The sequence below is a fragment of the Acomys minous genome (assembly GCF_964271855.1).
Source record: "Acomys minous genome assembly, chromosome: 7".
NCBI classification, from domain to species: Eukaryota; Metazoa; Chordata; class Mammalia; order Rodentia; family Muridae; genus Acomys; species Acomys minous.
Genome location: NC_140488.1, coordinates 79,860,636 through 79,881,046, shown reverse-complemented (window position 1 = coordinate 79,881,046; position 20,411 = coordinate 79,860,636). Strand labels below are relative to the sequence as shown.

The 20,411-nt window shown below is 38.2% G+C and overlaps 2 protein-coding genes across 3 annotated transcripts in view; one reads left to right on the top strand and one right to left on the bottom strand.

The window, feature by feature from the left end:
- ZC3H12B (zinc finger CCCH-type containing 12B) overlaps window positions 1-20,411 on the top strand; it is a 372,224-nt gene that overhangs the window by 27,508 nt on the left and 324,305 nt on the right. The window contains exon 4 of the mRNA XM_084789887.1: window positions 10,374-10,408. The gene's annotated coding sequence lies outside the window, so the exon portion shown is untranslated. The remainder of the gene's footprint in view (window positions 1-10,373; window positions 10,409-20,411) is intronic.
- The window catches only part of ASB12 (ankyrin repeat and SOCS box containing 12), a 60,037-nt gene that overhangs the window by 14,727 nt on the left and 24,899 nt on the right, over window positions 1-20,411 (bottom strand). The window lies entirely within an intron of this gene.

Here is a 20,411-nt window from a genome sequence, read left to right as displayed (position 1 = left end):
GTTTTTGTCAGGCTGGGAGAAAGGGAAACAAGAAAACATCCCAAAAAAGGAAAGGCATTGGCCCAATGGGTAAACTATTTTCAGCGCAGATTACTATTATTAATTTTCTTATATAGAGATATCCATAGTTTAAAAAAACACTCTAGTACAAAGATACAAAGGTGGTGCTGTTGAGCTGCTGCCACCCTTTCCCTGATCCTGTAATGGGGCTGATAATATTATTTTCTTCTTCTCTGAAGCAAGAAAGGTCTCCTTAGATAGTCCTCCTTCTCAGACTAATGTTTGTATATTGTAGAAAGCAATTTTGACTATTTGGTGACTAGAGACCTGTGGACAGAAACTAAAACTACTTTAGCAATCTAAGGCTTGGCTCCACAGTGATGTTACTTCACACTGGTCAGGGTGTAATCTGATGCAAGTGAAGAAAGAGGGACATTCCATAGAGCGATTTGGAAAGTCTCCACCTGGAGACAGACTAGTCTTTGGATCCTTCAAAGCATCTGTATCTCCTACCCTTCTCTTGTCTCTTTTGAAACCCTGAGAGACAGATGGGCCCACAACTGTTTGAAACTAAAAGTAAATAATTCTTGACTTTCTTCTCTCTGCCTCTCTAGAAGCTATCTGAGACCTCACACTGATTCTGACAACTACATATAGACTCTGCTCCCTTGAGCTAAGACCATGGCTTTTCTTTTCACACAGTGACTACGTTTATTTAGTAATGCAATTCTGCCTCATGAAGTTAAAGGAAATCGGTAAATTAAAGGAAATGCTAGAAGAATATAAACACAGACTTTGTTTCAGTAAAGAACAGTCTCTATATATGAAAATTAAGATGTCTAGATGTTTCCAGAATGGAAGGCTAAAAAGCTATTGTAAGTTATGAAAATCCGAGTAAGACATTTAAAGTACATGAAGGTTGAGACTTAGAGACAACATGTATGGTATTAAAACTTCTAAGGTTAAATATCAACAATTACAAGGGCTAGAGAGATGGCACTGGCTGCTCTTCCAAAGGTGCTGAGTTCAATTTCCAGCAACTACATGGTGGCTCACAAACACCTATAATGAGATCTTCTAGTGTGCAGGTGTACATACAGGCAAAATACTGTATATATAATAAATAAATAAATCTTTTTAAAAAGATCAACAATTACAAAAACTGGATGACATGTTATGTCTAATAAGAGTTTATTTTAAAGTGTTTGGTATTTTAAAAATTTAATACAATAGTTAAAAGTACAAACTGGTGTAATTGACATTCTAGATGACCATACGTAGGCAAGACCTTGGCTCATTCAACCCTGTAGTTTCTATCTGCAGTAAAAACAGAGAGACAGACAGACAGACAGACACACGCACACACAGACACAGACACAGACACACACGCACACACATACACACACACTCCTATCTTCTTAAATGTCATTATGTCTTTTTACACTCTAATCACCCAAATCACAGGTTTGGAGAAATTATTCAAGGACTGGTGTCCTTGGGACATCTCTGGACAATCTCATAAGAAGGACCCAACAGGATTACATTTCCTTGTTTGAGTTGTCAACTAGATGCTGATTTTAACTGACTTCCTTCATGAAATTTCCAGGCACTCATTCCTTATACAGGATTCTGACATAATAAACAGCTGATTACATGGTTGGCCGATCATTCGGCTAGGCTCTGATACAAAACAAAATTAGTCTTGCTAACACCTATAACAAAGCATACAGAAGGTTCTTGAAGGTGTGTGTGTGTGTGTGTGTGTGTGTGTGTGTGTGTGTGTGTGTGTGTGTGTGTGTGTGTTTCTTTCTGGGGCCTGTCTTTGTCCTCTAATAAAAGGAAGAACTTTCCCAATTACTTTCTTAGGTACACTTTCAGTAAGAATTATAATAGTACTAATAGCCTCATCTTTTGTGTTACCTCACTTGCATAGCAGTGCTCCAAGGATTCACAGTCTCATCACATGGCTGCCTTATATTCTGGATCTTGGCCATCTGTTAAGTTTCATTTTGGCCCCTAAGATGGACCCTCCTCTGAGGTACTCTAACTACTGCCTCTTTTAATCACTCCTTTTGCCAGCTATGAAGCAGTTTAAGTGGTCTGTGCCATGAAGACTCTAACAGCAGTTTGGGTGACCTCTGACCATGGGGACTGAAGGACTAGGAGTCAGATAGATTCCCTGATAGGCAAACAGATAGGGATAGGGGCCATGGCTGAGTACTAAAGATGTCAAACTTGTAAAATGGCTCATTTCTTCCTTACCCAATACAAAAAGCCTAGCTTGATAACTTGAAGACCTGCAATGCTTTTCCTCTCACCAGTAGTGTCCCTTGCTGATGGACTGCATGATCAGGAAGCCATGGCTGCAAGCCAGTCAAGTATCCTGTCTTTGTTCAAGCTGATTAACTCTAAATTAGAGGAGTAGGCCTAAAGACTTTAAAAAAAAGAAGAAGAGGAAAAGCCCTTAAGGATTTTTCAGGCTTCTGAGTGTCCCTCTTCCCTATCTACCTTATATAGGGTCTCCCTCTCTGTCTTCTAGCTGGATGTGTATCTTCACTGCCTTTAAAATGCTAACCAAATGTTCCCTGCTCCACTCGCAGCTTTCACTTCACCTGTAACAATACTAGGGGACCTTTGAAATAGTGGGGAGTATTTTCTTTTTTTGGGGGGAGGGGGAGTATTTTCTTAGACCAGCTGCACTTACCATTTGGCAAAACTTTGTCAAACAAGGGACTCTACCACAAGGCTCTGTTTTGTGTTCATAGACCACCACCACCCACTTCTCTATGTTTAACCCTTTTGGCTTCTTCTAACCTAACCAATGCCACCTCACCATCACCACTTTGCTCCATAAGACTAGTTCATGCCTTTCTGGCACCTCTGCTTCCCTGGCCTTCCCATGTTCAATCTTTCTGAGCCTTTTGGTCCTCAATATATTGCTAGGGACCTAACTTCCCTCCCGTAGTCAAATACTTAACAGACTCTCCTTATTCAAACTTATTTCTGCTGCAACCCATGGTGTCCTAAAAACCCTCTCACTGGTTTTATGTTGTTGTTTTGTTTTGTTTTGTTTTTCTTGATACTAATACCTTTTCCATAGCTCTTCTTGCTACTTGGGGCATTCTTCTAAGACTCAAAACTGAAACACTGGAACCAGGGGTTTCTTTGACTCAATTAACTTCTGTCTTGCCACCACTCAGAAAATCTTAAAGAAATTGCAGATCAACTTGCCATCCTTCAAGACCAAATTGATTCATGAACTGTGATGGTTCTTCAAATTTGAAACAGGTTATATTCCTGACTATTACAAATGAAAGGATTTGTGCCCTCCTCTGGGTACAATCTTGTTTTTACACCAGCAGACTTAAACTGGTTCAGGCTGAATCTCAAATACTTAGGGACCTGGCTCAAAAAATTCAAGAAGTCTCTGGATGGGCTTTTGGTTCCCTCCAGTCCTGACTCCTCCCCTTAATCATTCTTTCCTCCTTATCCTCAGGCATACATTTTACCCCATCCTTTAAGCTTTTTATAGAAGTTCCCCTTGGATAGAATCACTGTCATCACTAGATCCATCATACAGGATAAACTAAAAACAATGCTTCTCATAAAGTCACTTGCGACAAAAGACTTCTGAAGCACCAACGACTGCAGGCAGCACAAAGTAGCTATAGAGAAAATAGCTCCTCCTAGGTTTTGTATGTAAAAGGTACGAAATAAAAGAAATCACCTACAACAAAACCAGGGCAGTGAAACAGGCCAAAGGCTTTAAGAAGTCTGATGTCCAAGGAATTTAGAGAACAGTTAACCCTCATCCCATACCTCAGAGCCAGAAGGTCACAAAAACAAAAACAAAAATAGGCAATCTGACTTATCTCTTGCCCTGAAGTTTATCCAAAACAGGGCAGTTTCCTTGCCCACTCCCTACTCAACTCTACAAAAACTGAATCTCAGGTCCCATGTAATGTGTTCTCCTGTGCCCTTCGATACTGGCATTTTGAGGGGCCAGCCTCTCAGGCCTTGTCTGCTCTCACCATTTTGAGGTTGAACTGTGTCTGTTCTTTCATTTTCCTATGATGACTTATTTCTTGCAGTTACAATGTCCATTTCAGTTATCAAATATGATTTATAAAACCACTTTTCTTAACTGTAGTCCCAATGAACATTGAATTTGTAGGGTCTTTCTTATGCTGTTTTATCCCATTTGTTTATGTGGTCTTCCTGGAACTCCCTCCTGTTTTCTTTGTGCTGCCTTTTAGGGATGGAAGGGCTTTCCTTATTTCTACTGTAGCTTAGCCAGGGCTGGGCTTGAAAGGACCAATGAACAAAAAGGCTTCCCTGCCTTTTTCTTGTTTTCACAGGCTGTACAGGTGGGGAGAACTTCTGGAATCACTGCTTATTTTGGCTATCTTCTAGCTGACCAATGTCTCTCGATGGAGAAGATTAGAGATAAATGTCCTTAATTTAGTGGTTGCTGAGGTTGCACCATGAAATGTTCACCATAGTCTCCAAGTGTAAGCCAAACAAATGCTTTCTTTCAAAACTTACCCTTGGTTCTAGTATTTTATCAAAGCAACAGAAAGGAAACTAGAGGACTTAAACCCAAGGCCTGGCCACATCCATAAGCATAAACCCATCCCTAACCCTCAAACCAGCCCTATCCCTAGAGTTAATATTAATCCTACCCCATGCCAGCACCATAACTCAACACAAAACATTTATCTTAACCCAAGCTCTAACTGTAACCCTAACCCTAATACCAGCCCCTATCCCAAATGTGGACCCCAAACCTAATAATAGCCTATCCTAGCCCTAACCTTCCTCCAATCCTAATCTTAGACTTAATCCTAATGATAGCTCTAAACCTAAATCTAACCTTAGCTCTATATTTAATCATAATCCTAATGAGATTCCTAACAAAATATTAAGCCTGAATACTAGCACTAAATCTAAGCCAAAACTTAATTCTAGTCTTTTTTTTTTCTTTTAAAAATGTATTAATTTATTCAGATTACAACTCAATTGTTATCCCATCTCTTGTATCTGCCCATTCCTCCTTCCCTCCCGCTTTCATCCTATTCCCCTCCCCTAGGTCTATGACCGAGGGGAACCTCCTCCCCCACTATATGGTCATAGGCTATCAAGTCTCATCTTGGTAGCCTGCTTACTCTTTCTTTGAGTGCCACCAGGCCTCCCCACCAAGGGGAGGTGGTCCCATCCATTTGTCCACAAATTTCAGGATTTCCTTGTTTTTAATAGTCGAGTAGTATTCCATAGTGTTAATGTACCACAGTTTCTTTATCCATTCTTCAACTGAGGGGCGTTTAGGCTGTTTCCAGGTTCTGGCTATTATGAATACGGCTGCTATGACCAGACAAGGCTGTCCACTTAATTCTAGTCTTAACCCTATCTCTATCCCTATACTAATCCTAGACCTAGACCTAGTCCTATCCTATTTTTAACCCTAGGACTTAGCCATAGATTTTACAGTCACAGTTGTGGCTCTAGCCCTAACCATAACCCTAATTCTAACCTTAGCCCTTTTCCTAATCATAAACATAGATCTAGGCATAATGCTAAAGATTCCTAGCATTAAGCCTGACCATTAAACTAGCACCAACTCTATCCCTGGGCCTAATTATAAGCGAAAAACAACACTAACAACAACCCTTGCCTTAAGCTTTATATGAAACCTAACCCAATAGCCCCACACCTAGTGTTAATATTAACCACAATAATTGTGATAGCCTCATTTCAGTCCTTAACATTAACCATAACTCTAGCCAAATTCTGAACCCCAAATCAACAGAATCCTACCAGTAGCTATAACGCCAACTCCAAACCCCCAGTTAATTCTAACTGCAGCTTTAGCCATGAGAGTTCTGGTCCTAACCCTATCCTAGCCTTTACCTGAGACCTAACCTTAACACTGACCCCTAACTCTAACCCTAAACAGGGTCACATACTAATGAGATTACGGCCTATCTAGCTTTCTCATATAGGCCAGGACCACCTGTCCAAGGATGGCTCCACCCAACTGTGGCCTGAGCCCTCCTACATCAATTAAGAGAAGCAAGGCAATCCCTCACGGACCTGTCCACAGACTAACCTGATAAAGAAAATTATTAGCAACTTCATATGCACAAAAAATGGATGGTTTTTTACAAGTATCAACAAACCAAACATTTTAAAACTGGAATGCAAGAGGGGTAACCGATCTCAGTGGCACTGAACAAAACACTGATGGTGAGCATCCTGACTACATGACACATCTATACACCTATGATATAATGGTCTCAGGATAGCAGAAAGTGGGAAGTTTAAAGTAAATCACACATCTGTAATTCCGCTTGAGCTGATGGGGCAGTATCATTCGGTAAACATAGATTACTAAGGATTCTGAAGTATGCATTAGTTACATGTGCATGAAGGTATGTGGCTGACAGTTCATGTAACACTGACTAGAGAAAAGGTCAGCTGTTTCACTTTGGTTTGTATCTCTGATTTACCATGTCTAAAAGTACTTGGGACATTTTGCTGTACAATATCAGCTAATAGTTTTACACTAAAAAAGCATTAATTATTGAGGAGATTTTCTTCATCTGAATGCTAAATGACCTATGAGCCCCATGCTAACAAAAGTATACAGATATATGCAAATAGCATTGCTATGTGTTATTCTAAAAGCACTAAACTTTTTAGCTCTACTTAAGCAATGATAAACTAGAATATAGAACATGCTCTGTTTCAGGACCAGAATACATGCTTTCTTTCTATTTCACAAAACAGAGAAAGCATGGTATATACAAATATGATTAAGGGAGAGACTTGAAGATACTTTATGTTAACTTGTGTATGGTCAATTACAAGTGAGGTGGGATTAGACATAGGTCGTTAGATAGTGATCATCTAGAGATTTTGGTGTATATATTTTCACCTGATGGGTGAGGTACCCAATGGCACTTTAGCTACAGAAACAAATAGGGGGCTCAGAAGTCATCTGCCCTGGGGATATTTTAAGAGGCAATAATACAACTCACCTTCCTTGGTTCTTTAAAACAGTGGTTCTCAACCTTCCTACTACTGTGATCCTTTTATACAGTATCTTGTGTTGTGGTGACCCCTCTATGCATAAAATTATTTCTTTTCTATTTCATAACTAATTTTGCAATGCAAATATTTTTGGAGAAATAGTTTTGCTGAAGAAATTTGCAAGCAAAAGTTTAAAAACCTTCTGCTCTAAATGAAAACACAAGAGCACACAGTCCATCAAAGAAAAGTATTGAGAAAGAAAGCACACATCTCAAGGCATTCTTGAGGAAAATTTCTACGAGTATAAATGTTCATGAAAGAAAATAGTTCAACTCCAGTACTTCTCAGAGAATACCTGCTTTGAACTTTATTACAAACAATTTAGCTTTGAAGCATGAATGAAAATTTAACTGTCCAAGATATATTTAATCTATTACTCTTTTTTCTTTCCTGTAACTTTATCCACAACTGGGATTCTAGGAAGGCTGCTGTGTGATCTTCTAAAGAGAATAATTTTTTTTCTAAGCCATGAAAATAGTTAAAAGGCAACAAAGCTTTGGAAGGGAATTAAGCTTTTAGTTCACTCACACACCTTTAGAAAACACCAAGGGACAAGCATTGGTCTTAATATAGAAGTCATGCCTTTCTCACATGCCAATTTATGAATATGTTTTGTTCATCCCTTGCAAGATACGTAGGACTACATTTCAAAGTACACTCATCTTCTGTGAAGTTAAAAAAAAAAAAAAGAACAACCCACAAAGCATGTAACACCTTTTACTTGCACTGGCATCTAAAGGCAATGTGGGTACCATAATTGGCAACAATATCAATACTTTCTGTTTAAGAGACAGACACAGACTCTCACTTTCACAGCTGGAGGGTAACATAACACATGTTCTGTAGGACTTCAAAAGGAACATTTTTGCTTTTGGAAAGGCGATATTCTATGCTGTCACCAGAGACTTTGAAAAAAGCATTTCCTTTAAAAGATAATAAAGCAAGAGTCTTTTATGATCCCTAATTTTTCCCTTGCCCTTTGTCTGTCTGGTATCACCTAACACACCAGCCATTTCTTTGGATTATATTAAAACAAGTTCATAAGAACAAATCCAGAGCTTAAATCATGTCTACTTTTATAATTCATTTTAAAATGTTTTTATTAAAAATAGGTTGGCTAGGAGAAAACCAGAATTAATTGCATTCATACCTGCTTGTATCACATATAGAATTAAAATCTTGTTATAATTGTTATTAAATTATTGATAAATAAAAAAGAACAATCTACCAGGTATAACCATTGTAGAACATAGTAAACTTCTTTTTAGATTATTTTTATTAAAGATTATTTCAATTTTCTAACACAACTGAAAAAGGCCACTTTATAAAACACAGAAAGATTTTCAGTGTATCAAAGCCTAATAGCACCAAAAAAGTGTTGTGTGTTTAATTAAAGCCAGCAGGGAACAAACATCTCTTTTTACTAAATTCAGACCAAGTCTAATTTGGCTTGAAAATGCCCTTTAAAATACACAGATTTTTTAAATACCAAAATAAAATAAAATGAGGCCTGCCCTGGAGTATGGTTGATATACCCAGTGAGACTTCTTTGGAGAAAACTAATTTTCTCATTTCCTAGCAAGCATCAGGTGCAAATAGTTTTTTGGTTAATGGTGAAACTTTGTGTCTCCTTCCCCTTTTCAGTGATTGTCTAGCTTAAACATGAGCACACCTTGCGAGTGCTGTTACAGTCTCTGTGAGTTCCTATGTGTATCAATTCTGTTATGTCTGAAAGATACTGTTTCCTTATAATCACCTACCACCTCTGGCTCTTAGAATATTTCTGCCTCCTTTTCCACATAGATCCCTGAATCCTGATGGTAGGAGTTTGATAAATATATTCCATTTATGACTACGTGCTCCAAAGTCTATGACTCTCCTTAAATTGTCCAGTTATGGGTCTCTTTTTAATGCCCATCTATGGCAAGAAGAGCTTCTTTGATGGGGGTTGATTGTAGCACTGATCCGTGTATAGCAGTATGTTGTCAGGAGTCATTTTATTGCTATTTTCCTTTAGTAGAGTAATAGTAGGCTTTCCACTAGGCCTATGAGTTCTATCTAGTGAAGTGGGCCTTAAATCCAATCCAAATTGGTTTGTTACTCCCATAACATTTGTGCCACTAATGCAAAAGTATATCTTGGAGGGAGGTTATTGTTATAGTTTGCAGATTTGTAGCTGGGTAACATTAATGATTACCTTTATTCTATCTGGTAGGTTTTTTTTTCCAATTTTTGATTTTTGATTGGGAGAGACTGATAAAAACTGAGGCTGAGTTGGTAGGGATGTGAGCAGGATCTGAGAGGCGGATGAAGAGGAGAAAAACATTATCAAAATTATTGTGTAAAAATTTAATAAAATAAATGAAAATGGCAAATAAAATATTTGTAAGGAAAATCACTTAGATACAGGGACTGGGGGGGGGGGGTAGCTAAATTGGTAGTGTTTGGCTACTAGGCACATGACCCTGGGATCTATTTGCAGTATCATATAAACCAAGAATGGTGCTACATGCCTATAACCCCATCACTAAGACTATACATGGAGTAAAAGTGGAAGTTAAATGTCACCATTACTACACAGGAAAGTTCACAGTTAGAGACACTGGCTTTAAAAAATACAATGGAAGGAAGGAAAAGGAGGGAAGGAAGAAGAAAGAAAGGAGAGGAAGATAAAGAAAACATTTATATTCATGCCAGCCATGGTGTTTTACACCAGTACTTTCAGCAGTTGGAAGGGCTGAAGGAGAAGGACGGCAAGTTCAAGGCCAGTCTGGCCTATTGGGTAAGGCCTCACTTTCTGTGCAGCAGGAGGTGTGTCTCGGACAAAAGATGACCCATTGAGTGTTGGCAGGCAATAACAATGTACTTGGTGATAAGTGTACAAAATTTCCAAGGTAACTTTCCAAAAACACACGTACCTAACATGTGTACCATAAGCTTTCATTCTTCCTCTTTGGAATCTAGGAAGTTTCGAGTTTTCTTACATTAAAGTAAACCCTATTTCTGAATGTCTTTTTCTTCTTTTTATGTATGTAATAGTGCCTTATTATATAGATTAGGCTGGCTTCAAATTCATGATCATCCTGCCTTAGCCTCACACGTACTAAATTTAATGTCTTAAACCACAGCACATAGCTAGATTTTTTTTCTTCAAAAAAGTCAGAATGTTAGATTTTACTTTAGGATTTTTTTTTTACTGTGATAAATCTGACGTTCTAACAACTAAGCAATAATAATGAATTGTTATATTTTTAGTTTATTAACAACAGTCCTTTTTTTGGCAGCATGCATTGAAGGTCCAAGCTATTTTCTTCTCTAAGTAAGTATTGTCTTGACATTTTGATCTTAAAAAGTTTATTTTTCTAGGCTACCCCGAGTTATTGCTCTTCTTTGCCCTCAAACACCATTTATTCTTAGCCATCATCCCTATTGCAGTTTGTTTGCCTATCTTTAGTAGTACTGATGCAATTATTTTAAATATTTTAAATGGTATTCATGTAGAACCTAAGCATGAACACCGCAGAAGAGACAGGTAAACTTACAAAACATAACTAATGTCCTGAAGTCTATAAAGCTTATCTTTTACAGCATAGATAATATATGAGAGTATGAAATGAAAGCCATTGATAAATTTTCTTTCCTACTGTTCCTGGCAACTTCCTTTGGTAATGAGGATAAGTATAGTGCTTTCACGAGATTTTTTTCAACACACAAATAATAATCAGTCATGTTCAAGAATAAAACAGAAAAGACCTAACTGATTACATTGCCTATTCTGACAATGAAATAGATTCTGTGGTCTTACCTACTCAACAAAATAAAGTCCAGGTACTATGTACTGTTCCTGTATACAAGTCTGTGGGGGGAAAACCCCCAAACACCCAAGATCTCAACGTAACTTCTTTGATCTAAACAACGACTTCTTTCACCATAATGTATCTAGAGGATTGTGCTAGTTAATGCACTTCAAATATACAGATTGAGACACGAGACAAAACCTTTGGCAAAAGCAAGAGTCACTGGTGACAGACTGAAATTCATATCCATTTTTATATTTTATCTTAAGGATATTATTGGCTTATGAAATAGTCTTACAATTTCCTATATGACCCCACTAGCACTCTATTTTTAAAAATGTTCTTTCTTTTTTCCTCATAATTTATAAATATGCTATACAGAGAGAGAGAGAGAGAGAGAGAGAGAGAGAGAGAGAGAGAGAGAGAGAGAGAGAGAGAGAGCACAGTCAGTTAGCCTGCCTCCCTGCAACAACTGATATCAGTGTGTCATTAAAGAAGCCTCTGGCAGTTTGGTAAATAAACAACTGCACAAAGTGTATTTCTTCTATCACTGTTACAAATTCCACTTGGTCTTATTTTCTTTTTGTTTTAAGAAATATTTTGTTTTATTACTTTACATTTCTTGAGATTAATATAATTACATTTCTCTTTTCCCTTTATGCCCTCTATACCTTCCATATGCCCTCTTTGCTCTCTTTCAAATAGATGGACTCTTTATTTATTAATTGTTATTGCATGTATATATGTATATGCATATATATTCTGAAACATAACCTGCTTAGTATGTATAATGTTGCTTGTGTGTATGTTTTCATGGCTGACTATTTGGTATTGGAGAACTAATTAGTGTGTTTTTCCCTGGGCAAGACTATTTTTCTTGCTCCCTGCCTGTAGAATTTTGGTAGGGTTGAGGCCTCCTGGTCTTCCTCCAATCCATGTTGGCATGCCTAGTGTTGTCCTTGTTCAGCTCATGTTTAGGCCATCACATTAATGAGACTTTATGGGCATACCTTCTTTCTTAGGAAACATAATCTCACTGCAAACTCCCTTATCTTCTGGCTCTTACACTCTTTCTACTTCCTTCTTCTAAAATATTCCTTAAGCCTTATGTGCAGGAATGTTTTGTAAACGTATCCATTGGTACTATGTCTTACCTTTTTTATATATAAATTAGTTTTATTTTACAACTTCCTTAGTTCCAGAGCTACAGATCAAAGTTATGAGCAGAAATGCTTTTTTAAAAAACTGAAGTCAACCAGATGAATAGCAACACCTGACTATTTCAGTTATATGAGGAGCAAATTGTGGAGAAGGATCGGAGAAGATTCACTAGATAATTGTTTTGAAACTTTAAAATTCTAGGGTCATCAGACATGGTAGTGCATATATGTAATCCCAGTACTGGAGAGGATGAGGAAGGATGATTTTTTTTTTACTCTTTATTTATTTAGTCACTTTACAGCCTGATCCCAGGCCCCTCCTTCCTCTCCCCCATACACCCCCTCATGCCTTCTTCCCCCATCCTACCCCTTCTCAGAGAAGGGGAGAACCCCAAGGTGTTCCAACCCATCATGACATCTCAAGTGGCAGCAGGACTAAAAATATCCTCTCCCACTGGGGCCTGACAAGGCAGTCAGGAAGGATGATCTTAAGTTTGCGCTGGGCACACAAATAGAGGGGAGGGTGTGATGGAGCGGGAAGAGAAGGAATACTACATAGAAAGGTGGGGGAGAAATAATAAATTGGAAAATGGACATTGGGACAGGAGTGTAGCCAGCAACAGAGCATTTGGCTGCCATGCACAGAGCCCTGGCTTTCACACATAGCACCAACAAAGTATTTTCGTTACTATATACCTTTATTCTTACTTAGTAACTCCATTTTCTTAAAAATAGGAGGAAGAAAAAAGGAAAGAAGGAAATGCTTTTTATCTGTGAGTCAAAAGCACCCCAAATACATTTGAGTTGAGAACAGAGAACTAGCCTCCTGTCACAAGACCAGGTGGGCTGCAAACGGACCTTCCCCACTCTATTATCTCAGATCCGAGTCTTAGGATTGTCCCTAGCATTGTAACAGAGAGCCAGTGGCAGTTTCTTCTGCCACTATACAGGTCTGCCTCCTGTGGATCCCACAGAACATCCTCCACTGCCCTTCCCTTCTCATCTCATTGCTGTGTCCCAACCTCCAATCCTAGGCAGACACCCCCTGCTCAATGACAGGCCAAACATGCCAGAAGATTAGGTAGGCTCCACACAGACTTCGCCCACTGTCACTATTACCCAAGACCCAATTCTCAGGGTGCTCCTACTGCTGTAAGGGAACACCAGGGACACCTCCCCCCACCCTTGTCCATGCTTCCTGTAGATCCCTCAGACCTTTTCCCACTGGCTTCCCCTTCCCCCAGCCTCTAATACCATCAAGCATTCTCCCATGAACACACCAGTCAAACAGACCCATAAAACAATCAACACTCAGCCAACACACTATCTGAATATCCAGAGAGTAAACAGAAACCAAGGGAAAAAAACTCCTACACAACCAAGATAAACCCAGAAGTCAACAACTAGACCTATAATTACCCCAAACCCAGATGCCTAGACGCCAGCTTAAGAACACAATCAATAACAGCTAGCAAAATTTGTAATGACCAAAGCCCAGCTCTACTACCACAGCAGGCCCTGAATAGTCCACCATAGCTGAAGCACAACTAAAAGACCTTAAGAGCAACTATATGAAGATGATAGAGGTCCATGCAGAGGAAACGAATAAATCCCTTATAGAAACCCAGGAAAACACAAACAATAGGTGGAAATGAATAAATCATTTAGAGAAAGTCAAGGGGAAAAAACAAGCAATTGACAGAAACAAATGAAATGTTTAAGATTTGAAATGAGAAATAGAACCAATAAAGAAAACTCAAATTGACAGAATTCTGGAAGTAAAAACATTAAGAATGTGACTGGTAACTACAGAAGCAAGTTGCACCAACAGAATACAAGAGGTGACAGAGAGGATCTCAGGCATTGAAGATATGATAGAAGAAATAGATATATAAGTATAAAAATATTAAATATTTAAAGAATCCTGACTAATAATCTTTTTTAACAATCCAAGAAATCTGGGACACTATGAAAAGACCAAATCTAAGAATAATAGGAATGGAAGGAGAAGAATACCAGCAGCTCAAAGGTTCAGAAAATATTTTCAACAAAATAATAGAAGATATTTTTCCTAACCTAAAGGAGATTGCCTATTAAGGTGCAAGAAGCATGCAGAACACCAAACAGACTGGACTAGAAAGAAGTCCACTCACCACATGATAATCAAAACACTAAACATACAGAGCTAAGAAAGAATATTAAAATCTGTAAAGGAAAAAGGACCAAGTAACATATAAAGGCAGACCTATTAGAATTGGACTTCTCAGTGGAGAGTTTAAAAGCCAGAAAGACTTAGAGACCTATGTTCTCATATAGGCCACTCTGGCACTGAACTTTCTATGTAGCTGGGGCTGGCCATTGAAATTCGTATCTTTTTGGTCCTACCTCCAAAGTTCTGCAATTATAAGTATGTGCTGCCTATGTCTATAAAACCTATTAGAGTTTAGGAATTGTGTCAACTGGATAAAAATCCACAATCTTTATATGATACATAGATAAGTAAAATAAAAGGTCCCCAAAAGTCTTGTTTTGAAAAACAATTAGACAAACATACAAATTGTGTTTCAACAAGGGACTGAGTACTAAGATTCTCAGTTGCTTGTGGAACTGTGTCAAGAACATCAAAAATATTGATTGGTCAAGAAAGACAAGAACCATATTTTTGTCCTGAATGTTTTACCTCTAATACCATGCAATAAATAGAGATTTACAAAGAAAACTTACTGTGAAATTTTAATTTTATGGCTAGATGGCTCAGTGGATAAAAGCATTTGCCACCAAATCTGATAACCTGAGTTTGACCCCTGGGATCCATATGGTAATGCAAGTTGTCCTCTGACATCTGTATATACAGAGAATAGTATAAATATAATAAAAACACTCTAAGCTAAAAGTGTTACTAATCTACATTAATACAGACCCTACTGATTTGGAATTGATGATTTTAGACTACACTGGATTAAACATTTACCTTTGGGCTCTTTACAACAAAAGAGAATGATCTAAATGAGTATTATAACAAGAAAGAACTCTGGTATAGGTTGGGGAAAGTGGCTGCTGTCAATAAGAAATATTCTTTATATGTTATAGATCTTCAAGCACCTCATACACTCATGCTAACATGGCCATGATTCAAGTATATCTGAAAGTAAATTTTCTTTTAAAATACTCTGCAGTTCATGAATACCTGTTGCATAACACCTCTCCACCTTTGCAACAAGGTCATAATTTCCCCCTGTGATATTTTTACTTTAACCTCAGGCTACAGCAATGATGGTAGAAAGTCAGGGATGGGTAATCATAATCATTAAGGAAACAGGCAATGTAAGAAGGCATTTCAAATGCTAGGCAATGTTTCTAAACTTAAATCCCGTCTTAGAAATTAATAACACGTTATTTTCTTAATTACATTCTGGACTGTTTACACTGGCCACTAAATCAGTAAGGGCCCTAAATCTCCTAGAAGAGGAGGGTCCCCTGGTCTTACCATTTTAAAAACTGACAGAGCAGCATAAGCCTGTTTGTGGCAAGGATAATTGTGGCTTCTGTAGGGATCCTCTCTGTTTCCAGAGCACCCCATATTGTCAATAATGCCCATTGCCTCAAAAGAAATCCATGCTTCCAGAGAAACAGCTGGCCTCTGAAATATCCATGTTCCCAGGGAAGCTGTTTTTAGAGATTCTCAAAGCCTCAGATGTGTCTGTGTTCCCAGAGATTCCTATGGCTTTGGAGATAGCCACAAGCCCAGAGATGTTCATTTACGGTTATAAGAGTGTTATTTATGATCCTACAGCAGCCACGATGGAGGGCTGTATACTGGCTTTTTGCTTGATCTATCTGATCAAAGGACTCCTTTGCACAGGCTGCCATTTAGACCTCCACTGACACTCATGAAGAGGATTAAAGGACTTTCCAAGTGCTAGGACAATGCATTCCTTAATTGACATCTCTTCTAGTAGCTCATCACAGGCTTCTAGTTTCTGTCCCCAGAACAAAGAATGACATTAAAAAGAAAAGAAAGAGAAAAAATGGCCTGTGGGGAACTTGCTTCTGTTATTTATAAGTAGCAAATCATCCTTTCTACTGGCCAAGTTGGACACTGGACAGCAGGAGTGCACAGAAATAGGTCCCAAGATCTCTAACCTGGGCGAGCATGCCGAGCAATGGAAGTATGCCTAGAAAAAGGAAGTCTCAAGCCATCGACTCATTCTGTACATATTGAGTATGGAGAGATGGAAATGCTCAGTAGGGGATTGTGAACAAGCAACATAGTATAAGTTTTCACTGGAGGCAGAAAGTTCTACTGCTTCTAACATGTCTGGCTGGGCTGGACATAAGGCGGTGGGATTGCACAGCGTATAATCCCTGAGACTTCCATCTTGACTGAGTTGATCTGGTTGGTTGCAAGAAGTGTGCAGCTGAGGGCAGGTGTCTTGATACATGAGGCCTCAGAACCCCAATCTGTCCTGTTGGTGGAAAGCACAGCAGAACAGTGGAAGAGTTCTCCAGAGGCTGGGGTCCTGAGATCTCTAACCTATATAGGCAAGGGTGACAGCAGTGCTGGGGTTCCCAAGACATCTAACCTATCTGGTCAGGGTGATGGCTGAGAATCTCCTTTGAGGGCTTTTCTTTTTACCTTTTCTAGTTCATGCACAGTTCTCTCAAGCACTGCTCTGATTTTTTATTTTCTCAGAAGCGCCCTAATTCTCTTTGGCCTGGCTGCCCTATATAAAAATAGTGTATATCCCACACCTGCATCTTAGACAAAAAGAAGCAAAAAGTGGGTTAGTGAAGTAGTTTCGCTGAAGGAATTAATCACTAATATTTTGTATGTTAAGAAAATACTAGTCTGGTAGATGGGAAGATCTCAAAAGCACTATAGTGTTAATGGAACTGAAGGCTAGACTTCCTCATAATTGAAGGATAAAGATTCCACAGAAAGATTCCTGTAGAAAAAGACACTTGGACTTAAATAAACATAAAATTCTTTTAAAACTCAAGCTAAACATTTGAAAAAATTGTTGGTTTCATGTAGTTTAAGGTAAAAGTGGGAGGAATCTAGAAGAAGCATAGAAAAGAATTATCAAATTAAAAAACAGATTATTTTGATTATTCATTTAGAGAAGCAAAAACAAAGAAAAATGCAAACAACAACAACAAAAGGCAAAGCAGCTCAGGGGAACTATGGGGCGTCATCAGATAGATCAATATATTCTGTATATGAGTCTTAGGTGAGGAAAGGAGAAGAAGAGTTTATTTGAAAAATCGAGCAGGTGGTTGGGCAGTGATGGCGCATCCTTTAATGTCAGCACTCAGGTAGATCTCTGTGAAGGCCTGGTCTACAGAGCTAGTTCCAACACAGCAAGGACTATGCAGAGAAACCCTCTCTTTAAAAAAAAAAAAAACCCAAACAAAATATTGACCAGGCAAAAGCCCCAATCTAACTAGGAGTGTCCAAAATTAAAAAAATAATGATAATATAGTAGAAAAATCCCAATCAGATTAATGTATAGCTGTAACCTTTTACAGCAGCCTGAGAAGCTTGAACTTTGTTGATAAAAACAGATTTTCCCAAAGGAAAGGAAATTAATTTACTTTAATTGATTAATTAATTAATTCTGCCACTCATTCATACCTACCAGTAGTTGCTTAATAACTACGCAAGAGGCACTTTTGTAGATAGTAGGAGTATAAATGAAAAATAAATATGCCAATGAATGACTACAAAATGATAATGCACAAAACAATAAAATCCCGTGCCAGTTTTTAAAAAAATATTTTATTATGTTTCTTTTTTAAACATTTACATTTATATCATTACACATGAGTAAAATAAGCTACATAGAGCAGGAAGAACCATGAGACAATCTGGAATTATATAAATGTTACATTCACAGTGATTTGGCCATTTGTATTTGGCAAACTTGAATTAAACATTTTTCCTATCTTCTTGGGTCTAAATTTCTGAATGGAGATTAATATCTATCATATCTCATCTCTATTAACTTAAAACATCTATCTTGGTCTAAAAACATCTTAACCCCTAGCCTACCAAGCTTAATTGAAAGACTAAACTATCTGGTCTTCAAACCCTTCAGAGACTTGAGAAGGGATAAAACTTAAATACCTGAGTAAACCCGGAGTGCAAGTCAGCAGCTTCCAAAATGAAAAAAATGACTGAGACAGTTTACTGCCTGAACTGGTACTCAATACTCTGTATCATGTTGGAGCACCATCTTCAGCCTTCTGGCCCAATATATCTGACAGACATATTTTCGAGGTAGGACTATTGAGGACTTGCTTACTCTGTCTTGGCAGAGTTTGGCCATTAACTCTGCCTGCATCCAAGCTTGCCCACTTTTAGGCAGAATTCTATCTGTGGCAACCCACAGCTACCACACTTGTCTAAGATTCAGAAAAGAATGCAAATATGTCCATATTAATGACCCAACACGAAAGTCAACTCCAAATGAATCAAGGATATCAACATAAGGCAAGATACCCTGAATCTGAAAGAAGAGAAAGTGGGGAATAGCCTTAAACTCGTTGGCACAGTCAAGGACTTTTGAACATCACACCAGTAGTACTGGCACATAGACCAACAATTAATACATGGAACCTCATGAAACTGAAAAGTGTCTAAACAACGAATAACACCATCACTCATACAAGGTGGCAGCCTATAGAATGGGGAAAGATCCTTACCACATACATATCTGATAGAGGGTTAATATCTAAAAGATATAAAGAACTGAAAAATACTGGACATCAAGAAAACAAATAATCCAGTTTTTAAAATGGATTAGAGAACTAAACAAAGAGTTCTCAAAAGAAGAAACACTAATGGCCGAGGAACACTTAAAGACATGTCTACCAGGGAAATGCAAATCAAAACTACTTTGAGATTTCATCTGACATCTGTCAGATTAGCCAAGCTCAATAAAACAAATGACAGCTAATGCTGTCAAGAATGTGGGGTAAGGGGTACACTTACCCACTGCTGGTGGGAGTACAAACTTGTCCGACCACTATGAAAATCAGTGTGGAAATTCCTTAGGAAACTGGGAGTAGATCTACCTTAAGATCTAGCCAAGCCACTCTTTGGTATACACCCAAAGGACTCTATATCTTACTACAGAGACACATGCTCATCCATGTTAATTGGTGCTCTATGCTTAATAGCCAGAAATTGGGAACAGTCCAGAAGTCCATCAAGAGATGGATGGATAATGAAAACGTGAACATTTACACAATAAAATATTGTTCAGCTATTTAAAAATGAAAATTTCAAGTAAATGGATGGAGGAAGAAAAAAAATCATACTAAGTGAAGTAAACCAGACCTCCAAACACAAATATAGTATGTATTCATTTATATGTAGAGGTTAGATTTTAAGCTTTTGTTATGAGTGCTACAATCTACATAATCACAAAGGTTAGGTATGGAGTGAGGGGCTGCAGGAGAGTAGAATCTCCAAAGTTAGAAAATAGAATGTGTAGTTATGGAAAGACTGGGGGTGGGGGATGAAACAGGATGATAAAACTTAAAAGAGAGGGAAGAGAGAGGTTAAGGAGGGACTACTAACCCTAGGGGCCACTTAAGTGGTCATATAGAAACCTAGTCCTGTGGAAGCTTTTTAAAATATATTCAAACATGAACGAAATCTAAATGGACTTCTCAAATAACAAGGGGAGACAATGCCCCAACTATACATTATTTTCTGCCAAGAGACACATCCAATGCCAGAAGTGGGTTACATCTAAACTGAATTGTTGGCCAAAGAGGTCCCATGGAAACCACCAACCAACTCAGGCTATTGCCAAGATTATTGGTTGCTCCTCACAATTTGATGTTAAGGCCATATTGCTGAAGGCAATACTTAAATAGCTCACTGAAGATGGATACATTTAATTAGTGACTAGAGCTTTCACCCCTACTGGTGAGTGTTCATGGTACTTGAAATTACTCTTCATGCTACTAGAGGAAAAAGGAAAAATCAACTAAGAAAGAAACCCTGAAATCTACAATGTATGCCTTCGTCGAAACTGTGGCAGCATGCACAGGGCCTGCACAGACTCCAGCACTGAGAGAGGAAGTGGACACATGTTCCAATTCCTAACCCAGACGCTATCTTCAGTTGACAATGGCTTACAATGGGAAAACTCATTTTCTCCAGTAGAGGCTCAATGATATATTAATCACAGGCCATATGCCCAGCAGGAAATGGACAACACAAGAACTAAAGGGTATTTTTCCAGGGGTTTTTATTTTGTCTCATATTGCTCTAGCAGCATTTAGGCATTTTTTTCAATCTTACTGATCTTTTGCTCAAATATAATGGTTTTCTATTTTTGTGGGTTTTAGG